Source organism: Diachasmimorpha longicaudata, chromosome 4, assembly GCF_034640455.1.
Source record: "Diachasmimorpha longicaudata isolate KC_UGA_2023 chromosome 4, iyDiaLong2, whole genome shotgun sequence".
NCBI classification, from domain to species: domain Eukaryota; kingdom Metazoa; phylum Arthropoda; class Insecta; order Hymenoptera; family Braconidae; genus Diachasmimorpha; species Diachasmimorpha longicaudata.
This window is the reverse complement of record NC_087228.1, coordinates 968,332-982,629: the sequence shown is the minus strand read 5'-3', so window position 1 is coordinate 982,629 and position 14,298 is coordinate 968,332. Positions and strand designations below refer to the sequence as shown.

General features: G+C 38.7%; 1 protein-coding gene and 1 pseudogene across 1 annotated transcript in view; one reads left to right on the top strand and one right to left on the bottom strand.

The window, feature by feature from the left end:
* LOC135161900 (LIM and SH3 domain protein Lasp) overlaps positions 1-14,298 on the bottom strand; it is a 93,365-nt gene that overhangs the window by 62,417 nt on the left and 16,650 nt on the right. The window lies entirely within an intron of this gene.
* Positions 1,145-6,700, top strand: LOC135161370 (uncharacterized; annotated as a pseudogene).

The following is a 14,298-nucleotide window of genomic DNA, read 5'->3' as shown; positions in this document are numbered from 1 at the left end:
TGCTCACATTTAAAGACGTGAAAGAATCGATCGACATATTCAGTGGAGACGACCACATTGATGTCGGTCGATGGATTAATGACTTTAAAGAATTAGCGTAAACGCGTGACTGGAGTGGCATTAAAAAAATCACACATGCTAAACGTTTACTAAAAGGACCGGCAAAGCTGTTCGTGAATTACGATAAATTCAAAAAGTGGTCGAAAATGAAGAGAGGACTCAGGGAAGAGTTTGCTGAGATTGTCGACAGTTATAAAATTCATCAGGAGCTGACCAAACGCAATAAGAAACCAGATGAATCCTTCCAACTTATATTTATAGAATGATGGATATCGCAACCCAAGGCAAATTTGACGTGCGGTCCGTCATTCAATACATCGTGACGGGTATTCCAGACGATCCCGTCAATAAAAATGTAATGTATGGGGCGAGATCAATTCGTAATCTCAAGGAGCTGTTACGAAATTATGAGGCCATGAAGGACGAAATGAAACAAAACACGAGAACTGTGAAGATCAACGATAGAAAAAAATATGTGTATAAAATTTGTGCACGACAGAAGTGAAACTTCTTAGCCATAGATTGTTAAAAAATTTTGTCTGAATTTTTTGTGATAATTTTCGGAATTTTTTATTGAGCCACGCAGGAAGATTTCAGAACATTTTGTCATTGAAAAGTCGGGGAAATCGCGTGGAGAAACAAAATAGAATAGTCAATTTCTGTTCCATATTTCCCTGAAAATTAACAGAAAACAAGGAAATTACTGTCAATGCATTTTTGAATTCGGGGAACGGCGACACCGAAGCCCATTTAGGACAAAAAGTCAGGAAATTTACAATTTCATTGAAAAATCAAGCAAATTGATCTCCAATATTCATATTAGAGTATATATTTAAATCAATTACGAAATTCTCATTTTCGTACCGCTTAAAATTCGGGAATTTTACTGGAGCATAAGTTAGACCGGAGATTTCATGATTTTCAAATGTATAAAAAGAATTTGATGCCACTGGATTCGTAATTCCCAGTGAATTATCCCGATATTTTAATAAAAAGGTTTTATTAGTATTGTTCATCATATTAACAAAATGAGCCATTTTCTTACTTCGAATCTATCGCGTTTTCGTTTCTCTGCCATGTCTCTTTCCGTCCGACTGCCCCACCACGCGCGCTATCCCCTCCCTTTTCGTGTCGCTTTTTCGTTACATACGATATTGGATTTACAGCCCAACGAGCGCAAAGAAGTTTCACTTCAAAAAGTAACACGACCAAGTGATTTTATAAGAGGTGTTAACACTAAAACTTGTTTCAATTGTGGTAAGCGGGATCATATCAGTAGAGAATGCCCTGATAAGACCAAAGGGGTGGAGTGTTTTAATTGCAATGAATTCCCCCATATCGCAATGAGATGTCAAGAGAATCCAGAGTCGAAGAAAACATCCTACGTATAGTTCCACGTACCAAGAAGCAGCTGAAGGATGTGGAAATCGGGAACGATAAATATTTAGCCATCATCTACACAGGGAGCGAGTTAAGTCTAATAAGTAGGAACGCATTTTTAAAACTAGGATCTCCTCTATTAGGACAAAACAGAAAATTCGATGGATTAGGCGCGAGCAATAATTGTACATTCTGATGATTTGAGACTGCCATAACAATCGACCAACAAGATCACTAGATAAAATTCCATATAGTAGAAGATGCGTTGATGAAATACTCTGTGCTTATCAGAGCTGACTTTTTAAATTTAGTTGAATTGCGTACAGTAGCGGGCAGAGTGGCAATTCGAAAAATTGCTGATGTTCTTCCTGAAGATGATGCTGAAATCCCCAGAAAGACCATCAAGGAGACAGCGGCGAAAGTGGCGATGATAAAAGGAGGGAAGGTGAAAAAAGGGAAAGAAAGAACTGAATCATGGACTCATGGAGAATATAGGCAGAAGCGAAGGGAGCTATTTAAAAAACTCAAGATCTTCCACACAAAAAGAAACTGGCATAATAAGATGCACTACGTCTTGCAGCGCCTTTTTGTCTTCAGGAAGTCTAAAAAGGCGCTGAATATACTGAAAGAAAAATTGATCAGGGGATGACTAGAGGAAAAAGAAAAAGCGGTAACAGCTAGCAGGAGCCTAACAAATTGGTGGAAAGCCATGTCCTGATACAGAAAAAAATCAAGGAAATGAGCACAAACACGATCAGAGAAGACTGAATGAAACACTTTAAGCAATTATTGGAGGTAGAGGAAGAACCCGGGGAGGAGAATAGGAGTAAAGAGATAAAGGTAGAAGAAGAAGAGGCACAAGGAAACGAAAAAGAGGCCAGACATCCTGGAGACGGAAGAGAGGAAAGAGGAGACAAAGGAGTGGAGCAGGAAGAGCAAACCAGGGAATGGGACGCACAAATCGGGAATGAAGGGGTGAAACAAGCGCTAGGACATATGAGGAATGGGAAAGTCGTGGGAGAGGACCAGATTCAGGCAGAATTCCTGAAGAATCTACCCAGGGAGACCGGCAAGAAAGAGCTAATAGAAATAGCGAAACAGCTGTAGAAGGAGAAGAAAATAATTGAGCACTGAAGGACGGCGATAATCTACCCAATACATAAAATAGGGGACCCGAATGAAGCAAAAAACTATAGAGGCATCTCGCTCCTTAACATAGGCTCTAAAATATTGGCAACGATCATGGCGAAAAGACTGGGGCAGTGATTAGACAACAAAAATAAATCAAGGGAGGCACAGATAGGATTCAGGAAAGGAAGGAGCACAACGGAGGGCATCATGGTATTAAACACGCTGATGAGAAATAAGCTGACGGTGAAAAGAGGAAAATTGCATGCGGCATTCATAGTTTTTAAGGCAGCATTCCATAAGGTCAACAGAGGAAAACTATGAGAAAAAAAGAAAAAAATGGAAGTAGGAGCCAAGTTTCTAACGATGACCAAACTAATATACAAAGACACGAGAAGTAAAGTGATAACGAAGAACCATACAACAAAAAGGACATGGCAAGGGTTAGGCAAAGGTGTCCCTTGAGCCTCATTCTCTTTAACATGTACATCACCAACCTGGAGGAGCAGCTAAGTAAAAGAGACGAAGGAGGCTCGGTGATTAGACACCACGAAAGAAGTAAGGTTTATGCGACACTGTTTGCAGATGACGCAGCATTGGTAGCAGAGGAGAGCAGGGATCTACAGAAAATGCTAAAAACAACGGAGTGGGCAGACGAAAACATGATGGAACTGAGTATTGAAAAAACAAAAATAATGGTGGATAGGAATGGAGGGAAAAGGAAAAAAGAAGAATGGAAGTACAAGGGGGAGACGCTAAAAGTAATAAAGGATTGCAAATACCTGGGAGTGTGTTTCACGACAAGGAACCAATTCACCACACACACGAAGAAGTTAGCGGAAAAAGGTACACAGCGAGTAAACAAGGTATAGGGTGAGACGAGGAGAGCCTAGGTGGAGGACCTATATAGACAACTAGATCTAATGGAGAGCACAGTGAAAACAACGGTTTTGGCCGGAGTGGAGATATGGGGCTTTAGGAGATGGAAACACATTACGAAAATGCAAGGAAAATACGTGAATCTAAAATTATCACTGAAGACAGTATGAGCAAGCCGGAGATGTAGAAACGTTACAAGATAAGGGAAAAGGGCTCCATCAATCAACGCTGCAGAGCTTGCGGAGTGGAAGCGAAATCGATGACGCATGTCATCGCCTGTAAAAAAGTCCAAGAAAAAGTCGGAAGGAAGAGGTGCGAATGGTGGAGAGCCTGCTTGGAGGAGAATAAGGAGGATAGGTTGGCGAGACAGGTGAAAGCGCTGAAGGATGAACCAAATGGGACCTGGTGCAAGAGACTGCTTAAAGTGGAAAAAATACTAAAGCGAAAGGAGGAAGAACGGAAAAGGAGGCGAAAAGATTCGATGGGTGATTAGTGAAGTGAGCGAGACGACAAACTGAAGTAGGAAGGAGCACACAGAGAAGGGAAAATCGAGCAGTGCAATGTGGGATCAGGGAGAATGTAGAAGGAACCCGGCAAAATTAATAAATGAATAGAACTTTAAAATGGCTTGAATATATAAATTAAGAATGGAGGAAACGGAGAAAATGTAAAACACATGTCTTGTAACAGCAAAGAAAATGAAAAATATTATTTTCTTGATCTCCGACCCGAAAGTGCGGTCTTCCCGGCGCAATTTTGCTCCGGGAACAACGCCTTTTGTGGCGCGCGTTATTCATATGTTTTCTCTCCAGGCGAGGACTGTACACAAATGTGACAGGTTATCAGTGCTGTGATTTTACAAGTTTGAAAGTTTGGTTGAACGATAATTAGTTTTAAAAAATTCGTTTCTCGGATTTTTCCAAAACCTTGTCGACTGCCTCTGAACGAAGAGAGTGACCCAGTGCTAAAATGGATGATTCTTCATCTGATGGATCTGCGGACGAGGAGGAAATATTTAAGTTTTGATGAAGAAGCCAAAATTATTGTAAAATCTGAAACCCTACCCAAGAAATCTTCCGGGCGATACACATTGGTCTACAACACTTACAAAGAGTGGCGTGAAGAAAATGAAAATGCATTGTCCAGCTCCGAGGAAAATAACTTGATCGTTTATTTTGAAGACCTTAAAACCAAACTCAAACCACCAACGTTATGGAGCATATGGAGTATGCTGCGAACAACGTTAAATACGAATGACAACATCAATATTAGCAATTATTTGAACTTGAAAAGTCTTATAAAAAACAACGCCAAGGGTTACAAACCGAAAAAAGCTTTCGTCCTGCGGTGGAATCAGATTGTGCAATTTATGAACGCTCCGGATGAATATTTCGCCACGAAGGTATTAATTATTTTAATTTACATTCCGCTTTCAAGACCGATATTGTATATATTATTCTTTGTTTGATTGCATGTTCTTTTCCTGGCAGGTCGTAATGATATTTGGAATTGGTGGTTGCCTACGTTGGGATGAAATCGCCAACCTTACGGTCGAAGATGTGGAGGACTTGGGCAGTAATCGTTTTCTGGTATCGATTGGAAAAAACAAGAATGATTATGCTGGGCAATTCCTCATTGGCAGTCTCTTCTACGACACTGTTAAAAAGTATATCTCACTGAGACCACCAGAAAAATTCAGCAACAGATTTTTCATTGAGTATAGAGAAGGAAAATGTATTCGCCAAGTGATTGGGAGACATAAAATAGGACAAATACTAGAGAAGATTGCTTCTTATCTCCAACTACCAGATGCCAGGAGATATACTGGCCACTGCTTCCGCAGGGCCTCAGCGACACTCCTTTCCGATTCTGGTGCAAACATGCAAATGATTAAATAGCTGGGGAGATGGCGTTCTGATATAATTGCACAAGGTTACGTCGAAAACTCTATGCACAATAGACAATTAATTTATGATGGTGTCGTTCAAAATGTCAACGCCGATCTTCAACCAAAACTATTAACTAAAAGGCAGGTAGGTACCTGTAGGTACCTGTGGAGCGTGAGAGGGAAACATTTGATGATGATTTCAATTGGTCAGATTTTGACGAAGATTTCCCAGTTCCATGTAAGCAAAAAAACTATTTTTATTTTACTGATAAAATGACTGTATATGCCATTTTCCATGCGTAACAAAATTCTTTTTCAGGTGGAACTGTGAGCAGAGCGGTTTTAGAACAGCAAACCACAAGCCCCTTACTGTACCAGTGTTCAAAGAAAATCGATTCAAGACTGGAACATCATTCCTTAACAAACCACCAATTAAATTGAAGTTTAAGAATCAGTCCATTGACGATCCACCTCCATGTAAGATAAGGAAGAATATTGAAGATTTGGGCTTGCGAAGTCACAATGAGAGAAGCTCAACAACATGCTTGAATCAAAATGAACCCGGCGGTAAGGAACTAATGACTGATGAACAACCAAGGGAACTGAATTTTGAGGAACCACCGATCATTCTACCTTCGACGTCTGGGAAAATAATAAGCAATCAAGTTTATAATAATCAGCTTGAAACAAGTTTAGCCCTGAAAAGGCATTATTTAAGATTTGAGGACTGTACTTTCAACCATTGTATTTTTAATATTTCTCGATGTGATTGTGATAAGGAGAATAATCGGCAAAATAAATGAAAAAATCATACATATTTATAAATAGTCATTTTCTGGATTTCACTTTTTCTGCAGCAATTATATGAAATTTTTTGAATGCAGTTCTCACTTTTCGCCCGCCCCGACCAGCAAAAACCTCGGTTTTGCAAAAGTCGGGCGGGCCCCCATGTAACTGGCGAGAGAATGTTGTTGTCAATATCGAAACAGAAAAAATCTAGTCTTCACGAGGTGTGATTATATGGTATAACCGTACACATGAACATCCCGCGCAGGCGCTCAATCAATAACAAAAGCCAAACGACGAATTTACAAATATACTATTTCAGTTGATTGCGTTACCACTTATTAACTATTAAGATATTTCTGGTCTACCGCACTTTCGGGTGGGGATCAAGAAAAATAGTATACGACACACGGCCAGGAAATCCAATTTTCTGGCCTTGTGTCGTAATATACTATATATTGTTTAAATTATGATGTTCCGTGGGATGGTTGGGCCGGATGGGATGGTGGGTGTGGAAGTTCGGGGAGATAAGTTATTTTGCATACGAGGTTTCGGTGATTGACCAGATTTATTTTAAAACTAAATGTAATGCACTCCGAAGGTTAAATTAATGAATGGACTGTAAGTTAGATTGCCAGATAATTAACCCGATTTAAGATGTAGAGTTTCCGCTTAAATTGCGGTTGAATTTCCGGAAAGTTGAGTGACGCGTCTGAACCTGTTGATCTGCGATGATGTACCGACCACTGTAGCGCTCTCGAAAACGATCGTGACCTCTCGTTATGGTGGGCAAAGGTGATTGGTTGTGGTCATTCATAATTTGACCGCGAGATTTTGAACATATATTAATATTATATAAAAAAACCTCAGAGTATGTTATGTATTTACTAGGCCAATTTTTTTTTATGCTGCGTGAACTGTACGGACCAAATGCTCAGGTATTGAGCCTCCATAATCCAATTTATGTTCCTGATGACATAAAAATTTTCAACTACCTTTGACAGAAATTTCAGCGTTATGGTGCGAAAACTATATTGGAACATTCAGGAAACTCATTAAGTCGCAGGATAAACCTCTGACTCAAGTTATGAACCTAGTTTCGGTACGCGAGGATGCTGACTATTTACAAATAAAACGTAAGAATTCTATTTCAGACTGTATTCTGGATGATAATCCTCAAATTATTGAGTATAATGAAAAGAATTATAGATGTTTTAGTCAGATAAAAATTAAAGATTCGACATTATCGTGCAATTCACTTGACAATATTGTTATGCTGAGAAATGGTGAAATTGTGCTGATTATTTTTTTCATCCTAATTTCAACCAATTAAATAGTGGCATTTTCCGTCATGTGGTACAAGTAAAACGGTTTTACTTCGGATATTTTTCAAATATTTCCGTTTGTTGCTAAGCAATGAAAATATCTGATAAACAATTTATACGCGTTTGAAACCTCAAAACGGTCATTAGAAAAAACCAAGGTCAAAAACGTTACCCCGACATGAGCCGATTTGGAGGAGAATCCTTGGATATTATTGATAAAAAAAATTTTTAAAAATGTTCCTAATAATACGGTGAAGACAAAAGCCACAATTTGGAAACAATTCTCTGCATTTTGTGCAGACAGAAAATATACGCTGGAAGCCCCAACTACAAGTGAAAAACCGTACAATATGACGTGAAATGCCACATATTTAATTGATTGAAATTGGAATGAAAAAAAATAATCCAGCTAAATACCCCTCGACCTTCAAAAGTAATCGGACATTTCCCTCCAGTTTCCCTGCGTAGCACCGATTGGGATAAGTTTCGCAGAAAAACCTTCGCGCTCGGAATTTTTAACCTGCAAAACTTATCCATTTCCTTGCTACGCAACGAAACTCTCGGGAAATATCCGATAATTTCGAAGGTCGAGGGGTATTACTACTGATTATTTTTTTCATCCCAATTTCAACCAATCAAATGGTGGCATTTCCCGTCACGTGGTACAAGTAAGAGAGTTTTACTTCGGATATTTTTCGGATATTTCCCTGTTTGTTGCTAAGCAATGAAAATATTCGATAAACAATTTGTACGCGTTTCAAACCCCAAAACTGTCATTACAAAAAATCAAGTTCAAAGACTTTACCTCGACATGAGCAGATTTGGACGGGAATCCTTGGAGATTATTGATCAAAAAATTTTCTAAAATGTTCCTAATAATACAGTGAAGACAAAAGCCACAATTTGGAAATAATTCTCTGCATTTTGTGCAGACAAAAAATATACGCTGGAGAAGCCACGACTACGAGTGAACAACCATACTATATGACGTGAAATGCCACACATTTAATTGTTTGAAATTGGAATGAAAAAAATAATCCAGCCAAATACCCCTCGACCTTCAAAATTAATCGGATATTTCCCTCCAGTTTCCCTGCGTAGCACCGATCGGGATAAGATTCGCAGAAAAACCCTCGCGCTTCGCGCTCGGGTTTTTTAACCTGCGAACCTTATCCCTCTCGTTGCTACGCAACGAAACTCTCGGGAAATATCCGATAATTTTGAAGGTCTTGGGGTATTACCACTGATAATTGATACTGAAGACCGGCTCGTATTTTAGAGATATTTTGAGAGATTATCGCAGCCTAACATCGGCTGTTGCTGGCTGTAAAAATTCGTTGATTGTATTGTTTATGTTTGTACCAACACATAAAATGCAAACCTTTTCGATACGACAGTTAGTCTTATGTACGCATTGAGTACCAAATAACGCAAGGATTACTTCGATAAGTGATTTCATTCGATGCAAAGTCACATGGCAACCGGGTCACACAATTCGCTGTGTGTTACTTATCGAGGCACTAGTGAGATTATGAGTGGGGGGTCTGTCTTGGATCTTTCTTTTCAGTCTTATATTTGATATTGGAGGTATAATTTTGCAAGTGAAGCAAATATATAAGCATTGTTTACGCAATCACCCACGTCGGGTTTGCCAACCTAACGGATACGGCCATCATTTGGCCGATTATGGGTTCATCGAAGAAACTCGGATGACCTACTCTAGGCCAATATCGGCCTATTATAGGTATGTCGAGCCTCGGTTAACGTACTCTCCACTGATATTTGACCTATTATAGATTCGCCGAACATCGGTTCGCCTATTTTAGGCCAATATTGTGCCCACCATTGATTGGCCAAAGTTAATTATTACAATCATTTTTTACTTATATTTGTCGCATGTCGTATTCTCAACAGCAAGGAACTAATTAAATTACACATTGATTATGCAGACGGTTTGTTGAGAAAATTTTTCAACTTGCTTCCGTCATTATATGGTCCTCGGTCCGAAGTCTTAAGTCTACATAATTTAATCCACCTTTCAGATGATGTTAGAAATTTCAATCTACCACTCAGTGAAATGAGCGCTTTTTGGGGAGAAAATTATATCAGTATATTTAAAAACCTGACCAAATCATCCAACAAATCGTTAACACAAATTATTAATGGGCTATCCGAGATGGAGTCCGGTCCAAAAATGGAAGTAACAAAACTTCAAGTATTAAGTGATGTAGCCATTGACAAAAATGTGGAACTCCGAAATTATGTTTCTAAAAATTTTCAATCTATTTCTCAGTTAAAATTTTGTGATGCAACACTCAAATTGTGTCATCCTAATAGGTGTATTCAGTTGAAGAGTGGCAAAATATTGATTATAGATCAACTACTGATCAAAAATAAGGCAAAAAATGAGGTCAAAAATTTATTTTTCCTCGGTTGTGAAGCCATTTCAGAAGAATCATTATTTGTTTATCAGACGTTATCTGCTGATATTGGTCTCATCAAACTGGGAAAATTTGCCGATTCTCACCAGTTAGTTTCAGTATCGGAAATTATGTACAAGGGTGTTCTTTTTTGTGGAGAAAATCATCAGTGTGCAGTTTCATATTTACACACTTATGAATAACTGGCACGTGAAATGTTCTATTGATTGATGCTAAATGAGTGACAAACAATAAAAAAAAAATCTTTGTGTATGTGAAAAATAATTTGTGATTTTTTGGTGACTTGAGGATAACTAACGAATATTTCTTCAAATTAATGGAAATTAATGAAATACGTCCAATGAAACACCAACGAGAAAGGAACAATATTTCAGGTGAGTGATTGTAGATAATGAATTTTTTGTTCATATGTAATTATTTAGTTCAATCATTCAATCATTCAAGATAAATAACTCCTCATACCTTCTTTTCTGACAATCATCCGATATTTAATTTCGGCGAATTTTTCATTTGGTATGGGTGTATGTTTGGTTGTTGACGGTTCTCTCCGAAAGCGTTTCGTAAGGTACCGAAGAGCTGTACAGGATGACCTCGGAGAGCCTGAGCACAGCGAGTAATAGATAAACATTCGTAGTGAGAGAAACAAAAGAAGTGTTCCTCGTTTTACGTTTAGAAAAAGTGTTTTATTAGAGTTATGCATAATATTTTCCTTTTTTTTACAATTTCATAAATGTCACTTTTTTTGTAAATTGCAATTCTTTGAAGTCGAAGGAACGTACGAGTGAGAGGGAAGTGTGATGCGGTTGAGCATCGTGACGTGATAGCGGTTAGATCAAAATAATATTCGCTTCGATTGAATGCTCAAAGTGTAATTGTAAGTTATTTTGTGCCCTAAATATTTTCAATCACATATCTCAATCAATGAAGCTAAATTTGAGAATGTACACTATTTTGTTGTGGGTAGATTGAAAGAATGAAATTACAAGTGATGTAGTGAGATTAGGGACATCAAAAATTGCATCAACATTTTTCGTCAATCTCACGTGTGATATATCATTCTAATCTCTTCCCCCTGAATAATTTCTAAAGAATTTTTTCATTGGTGTAGTGAAAAAATTGATGTCATTGACTTGTAACGTTTTCCTCGGTAAATTCATTATTTGTATTTATGCTATAAAGTGCCTATCGTTGACGCTAATATAAGAAACTAACTCCCTATATTTCATATGATCATGAATTCGGAGGAAAGCTCGCACTCTTTATTCTTTTTATCCTCTATATCTTTCTTAATGTTTTCTACATGATTTTCTTTTATTCGTAGCTGCTGATATGTCGTCTCAAAAGCCGTCCCTACCCAAGAAGTATGCAGTCGTTCAATTAACTGCCAGTGAATCAAATCCAAACGAATTACTTCCAGTAGATGCTGTGCTTGTAAAATGGATGACGCTGGAATCAAAAAATGTGTGAAAATGTTCATATCTATCTCCAAAGGATTACGAGTCCGTGGATTAATGGATTAAGCAGGAGAAAATAGTGGATCCTGCGTGGGAAGTCTTCGACATCATCGTACTTGCTTGGGCTGACAATTATGATACAGCTAAACATCGTCTAGAAAGAGCCTACAGCATGAGGGAAGTGGCAAGCTCTGATATTCAGAAAAACCGACGTAAACCTGTAATTCTTCCAGAAAAAAGCGTTCATCAGATCCTCTATGAAACGACGCCTATGGTTCGCTCTACTTCGAAGCTCAGGGGTACCGAAGCCAGTGGTCTTACATTCGCTGATATGACACAATCTGACAATAAGTCTCCCTCAAAATCGACGAAAAAAATTGTCAGAAAGAATAAGGAAAGTATCATCTCCGACACATCAACCTCGTCATCCTGCCCAACGACTCCAGGAATATCACTCCAGAAATGTCCAGCAGCAATTCGTCCGCAAAATCTCCCGGCAAATACCAACTCTTCTTCATACAAGACTCCTTCTCTCATAAAGAGATTTCGAAACCGTGATTAAAAATTGCAGATAATATTGTTACGTATCCCCCTTCGAAGACTCATTCATTTGTCTATGATCTGAACTTCGGGAGAATCACGACTGTCTTTTGGATATGACATTAGTCTTTTGTGTCTCTCTTCGGAGCTCTGACGTGTCACATCGTAATACTCTTTGTAACTAATAAACCGCCCCAAATATTTATCAACCTGTGTCGTCTTTATTCTCCGCTGGATATAACATTGGTGTCAGAAGTGGTTTTAATTAAAACCTACGAGCCTAAAAAAAAAGGGAGTGAAGTGTACAACTGTCAGAAAAAAATTAATCTTTTAAAATCGATCTATCCTTCCGGCACTATTAATTGGACTATTTACTTTTGGATTCCTGTTAACAGATTTTTGGAATTATTAAATGTGACGTCAAGCGGTGGAAAATTATTTTTCTCCTTTATTGGTGAGTCACTTCATTTAAATAATTATGTCGGGGAGAGGAAGGCGGAGACGAGCCACCTTGGAAGAGCGTCATGCTCCTTTGGTTCCCCCCCTATCACCCTCATTCACCACTGGATGACGAAATACTCCACCATAATCCGACTTGTCGAGAAATTGAAGATTTGGGCAATCAACTTCGCAATGAATTCCAAAATCAATTACGGGACGCTGTAAATAGTATCAGAGAAGTTATTCGACAAGAGAGAGAGGAAGAACGCCGAACTTGTCGCAATGACTCATAATATCCATGGAACCTTTCAAAACTGTATACCAGGAAATCAGGCAATTCCTATCGTTCTCGATGTCCACCAGAACCCTACTCCAGAGATCCCAGGAAATTTTACAGCCGATAACAATCAAACTGTTCCTGTCAATCCTGAACAACATCTTTCTGGGATCTCTGGATTTTCCCCAAATATTCATAAATTTTTGCTTCAACTATCTGAAAATTCATGTGAGTTATTAAATCCGAAAGAACAGAGAGTATTCAAAAGCTTTCTTCTAACTTATCAAAAGCGCTTTTCCTCCAGTTCTACTGACTTAGGGAGATATCCAGGAGCTAAACACGTAATTGACTCTGGGAACTCGAATCCAATCAAACAAAATCATCGCAGAGTCCCATTCCATTACCGCGACAAAGTTTTTGATCTCCTTGAGGAAATGAAAGAACAACAGGTTATTGGACCTATTTACAGTCCTTGGTTACGGTCCTTGCAAGTTCGAACAACTTGCATCACTACTGATGACGGCAATTGGTCCACTCTGCAGGCTCAAGATCCAATCCTCCGCATGTTGATCGATTCAAAAAAAAAACGGAATCAACGTCCTGACTGACATGAAATCTCTCACCTTGGCTCAGATGTGAAGCTCTACCTCCTCTATTGGGATTCTCTCGAATTGATAGGTGATACTCTCTACCGTCGATGGGAATCCAACGACAAATCCAAAATTACTCTTCAAATTATTGTTCCTAATTCTTCGAGAAAAGAAATACTCAAGACCGCACACTCTTCTCCCCTTGGTGGCCATTTCAAAGTCAACAAAATGCTAGATAATATTCGGAAACGTTTCTATTGTACTTCTTGTAAAATTGATGTTGAGAATTGGTGCCGCAGATGTTCTGTTTTTTCCAGTCAAGATGGCCCAGCACAACGAGCCGGAGGAGAATTACAGCTTTATAATGTCGGCTTTCCTTTTGAAAGAATCGCAGTTGACATTTTAGGTCCTTTTCCAAGAACAATTAGTAACAATCGGTTCGTCCTTGTAGTCACTGACTATTTTTCTCGTTGGCCTGAAGCAATCCCACTTCCAAATCATCGGGCAGCTACTATCGCTGAAGCTTTGGTAGTCCATGTCGTTTCACGTTTTGGAATACCTCTAGAAATCCACTCCGATCAAGGAAGAGATTTTGAATCCGGAATTTTCACCTCACTTATGAAGCTATTAGGTATTCATAAAACGCGTACGACCCCATTGCATCCACAATCCAATGGTATGGTTGAGCGTTTAAACAGAACTATCCTTAACTACCTCGCTAAATTTATCAATAACAATCAGATTTCATGGGACAAGTGGCTTCCATTATTCCTTCTCGCATATCGTTCCTCCAAGCATCAAACCACCCAATTCACTCCAGCAAAGTTAATGTTCAGTAGAGAATTGCGACTTCCACTAGATTTGCTTCATAGTAACCCATCATTCAATAGCTCTAACAATCTCGGAAATTTACCTGATTACATAGATCAGTTGCAAGAGCAATTAGTGAACACCCATAATCAAGTCAGAGAAAATTGGAAAATCAAAAGCGACAAAATGAAATCTAAATTTGATTTAAAAGCTCACATGATTTACTTTACACCTGGTCAGAGAGTTTGGCTCTTTGCCCCCAAGAGAGTCAAAGGTCAATGTCCAAAAATTCAAAGAAG